Below are 3,790 nucleotides of genomic sequence, written 5' to 3' on the forward strand. Positions count from 1 at the left end.
GACTAATGAGGTTTTTTTTCCTCTCTGACATGAGAAGCGGCATCAGTCATGCACATGTATAAACAGACACACATGTAACCCTAAACTGAGCAGAGGCTCCATGCTCCAGTCAGGCCTGTCATGAAAATGATTAATGGCCAAAAGGCTCCAAATTACCTTCATTGTCAGCTCTGTATTGTTAGTTCTGACAACTAATGAGCTCCGACAGCCCTTCCTTTCTCACACAGCACTTAAAGAGCGTGTGATTTCTCTCTCCAACCTTTAACTCTATACAACCAAGAAGCCACAGCTCTCGCCTTCACTATTTAATAGTACAAAAAATGCCCCTTATTGGCACTGCAGAGGTCCCATTGCTTGGCGGGCAAAAATCATAATTGCATCACTGTCATCATTTCATTTTAAAGGGTGAGGATAAAGATATTTAAGATCCAGTTCAGAAACGATAATAGAGACATACACAGATGGGGCTTAATGAATTCAAAATTGGCTCAAATCCTGGTGCTAAGAGGTTGCCCTCTTGCTTCCTCTCAAAGACCACCAATGTAGATTTTTGGACAGATGAGAAATTGAAAAGAAGCTTAATGTGACCATTCTGCCTTGGTTTGAGAAGGTACTATACGTTACTTATGCATAGTGACACTACCTGGTGTCTTGCATTTGCATCCTCGTCTCCTCCAGCTTCCATGATGGCCACTGCAGTGGTATGGTGAGTGCTGTGGTGATCCTAATCCACTATGTCCCAAACTCCAGTCCTCATGGCACATGTCCAGATGTTTTCAGGATTTCCTTAGTATTGCACAGGTGAGAGGACCTGCGGCAAGTTCTGATATCTTGATTACACTGCAAGCTGTGCAATAGTAAAGAGATCCTTAGTGAGGACTAAAGGTTGGCCATCTTGAAAGCTGGAGGAAAGGAACAATGATGTGTTGGAGGAGGCAGCATGAGTTAAACAAAGGCCACCATGTAGGGCTCTAAAGTGCCTCCTTTTGAATGAAGCAATTGTCATGATCCAGGAATGGTATTCTCCTCTCCAGAGTTTCCTAGACCCGGCCTGGTCATGTCAGGGGTTAACTCCCATCAGCCTCGTTCTGGTTTCGGGAGACTCTATATCTGGTCGCTGCACTTGCATTCGTGTGCTGGTTATAGTTTTGCTCTGCAGCCTGTGACTGGTTCTGGTGAGATTTCCTGTTTGATCTGACTCCTTGTTACCATACCCTGACCTGTACCCTTCCTCGGTCATCCATCTGTCCCAGTCCCTGACTTCCCGCTCCTGTCAGTTGTTTACCCATCCTGATTCATCCTCCTTTCCGTGTTTGTGTCTCCTCACCCTCCGGTCTTGTCTTCTGTTCCCTGTGCCCTTTGTGTTTCCCTCTCCATACCTGATCTACTGGCTTCTGACTTCGGTTCTGTTTTCCCATCTAATTTTCATCCTCCCTTTGCAGTGACTTGACTTTCCTGGCTAGACCCTGACTGTTTGACTACTCTATTGCCTCTTGGTGGTTTGCCATTGAATTGCCTGCTGAAGTTACTCTGCTGTTCTTCAGTCTCCTTTCTAGAAGTTACAGTGTTACTTTGACTCTCTCCTTCACTACTCTACTGTCACCTAGTGGGGAATACGCTGTCTTACCAGCTCTTTGAACAGTGTGGGTATCGGTGGGGAACCTTGTGGATCATTTAAACTGTTTTGTAAATTGTTTCAGAGATTTACATCTAGTGAAATTTATCGAAATAGGTCAGATGCCTTCTGTCCCAGTCCTAAGTCTTTCATTGACCAGAAACGATGCAACTTGCAAACAAACTCAATAAGCTATAGCCCCCACATGAACAGCCAAACCTGCCGAATTGTCTGTAAGCAAAGTCTGAACTACATTGGAGCAGCTAGGACTTTATTTTTTCTTTAAAATAAGGTGATGAACGAGGGCATGTGTTTTCTTTTATTCCTCTGTGATTGTATGTTTATGGTTCTTTTCAGATTTTTTTTTTAGGCTACAACAGATTTGGTAGATTACAGGGGATTCTCTGGGCTACGGCAGAGCTGCATGTATTTTTTTAATAAAATGGTAAACAAGGGAAAGTTTTGGGGAATGTTTATTGAAATAAATTATTTATGCGTGTGTGTCTTTTTTTGATTACTGTCTTAGTAATCAAGAGGTATCTATCAGACATCCCCAATTCTAACACCAGGGTTTGATGCCAGCTGACACTATATAGCTGATATGAACCCCATAAACCATTACTCCAATTGTCAATGCATCAGGGCAAATGGGAAAAGTGAGGCAAAGGGCCAGAATTGGCACAATTAATGTGATGCACCACTTCTGGGGCGGCTGCGGGCTGATATTTATAGGCTGGGAAGGGCCCAATAACCACGAATCTTCTCAACTTGATAATATAAGCCCGCATCTACTTTTTCTTTGTTGGCTACGAAAATGGAAAAAACGCACGCCATTTTTTTTTCTATCTATCTCTCTATCTATTAGTGGCTGTAAATGTCTGCACTAGATTTCAGCACCAAATTTGCACCTCCTGACATCAAAACTGTTTTTACGCATTTTTTTCCAAGACATGCAGATTTGGTGCTGAAATTTTTACACCATATTCCTGCATCCACTCTACACCTCCTGCAAAAAAAAAAAAAAAAATCGCATCACTATCACATCAAAACCGCATGGTGTTTTGATGGGTTTTTTTGCCAGGAGGTATAGGAAAATGGTGTAGAAATTTCAGCACCAAATCTGCATCTCTTGTCAATAAAAATGTGGTTTTCTGCCAGAAGATGCAGATCTGTGAACTCAGTTACCTCACCTGAGCTGAGGTCACTCAGTTCAATGAGGTCACCTGAGGTCAGGTTACCTGCGATCACAGGTGGAGGATCGCTGCAACCTCCAGCTGTGCAACTAACATGACATCACCCTCAGCGGGCGATCATGAAGGATAATGAGTGGCTCCGGAAATTGTATTATAGCCGTGCAGGAGACTCTGTAAGTATATGCACCTTCTCCAATCCCCCTATCCCTGCTACCACCATATCAGATCCTCATAGACTTATATGGGGACCATTGTCTGGCCAGATATTCGGGATCAATTCCAGGCCCGAACCGTTTTTTGTAAAAAACCTAGTTGAACCTGCCGATCCTGGGTATCTGCGAGTCCACCCATCTCTTCTATCTATCTATTTATCTATCTATCTATCAATCAGCTATCCAGGGACATAACGATCGTGACCTGGCTTTGGGGGTCAAGGCGGCTGCAGATCTCAGCACCTACTTTAGCTGAATGTGCATCAAAGGGCGCACATTCAGCTGAAATGCTTTGCAGCACAGAGACCTGTTCAGTCTCTGTACTGTGATACATGCTGCTGTCCAAATAGAGGAGGACACCGTGCGACATGGGACTTAGGAAAGGTAAGTAAAATATGTATTTTATTTAATGCGCCAGAAACACAATGGTGACTATATATACCAGGAAGGGGATCAGGATGGGGACATATATACCAAAATGATCACATATATACCAGGATGAGGAGGTATATACAAGGATGGGGGACATACATAAAAGGATGGGGACCACATATACCATGATAGGCACAAGATGAGTACAGTACCAAGATGGGGTCTAGGATGAGGTCATATATATCAGGTTGGGCCCAGGACGAGGACCATATATACCAGGATGGGTGACATATATACCAGAATGGGTGACATATATATACCAGAATGGGTGACATGCATACCAGTATGGGGGATATAAATACCAAGATGGGGGACATATATACCAGGATTGGCCAAGG

The sequence above is a fragment of the Anomaloglossus baeobatrachus genome, chromosome 4 (genome assembly GCF_048569485.1).
Source record: "Anomaloglossus baeobatrachus isolate aAnoBae1 chromosome 4, aAnoBae1.hap1, whole genome shotgun sequence".
In the NCBI taxonomy this organism is placed as follows: domain Eukaryota; kingdom Metazoa; phylum Chordata; class Amphibia; order Anura; family Aromobatidae; genus Anomaloglossus; species Anomaloglossus baeobatrachus.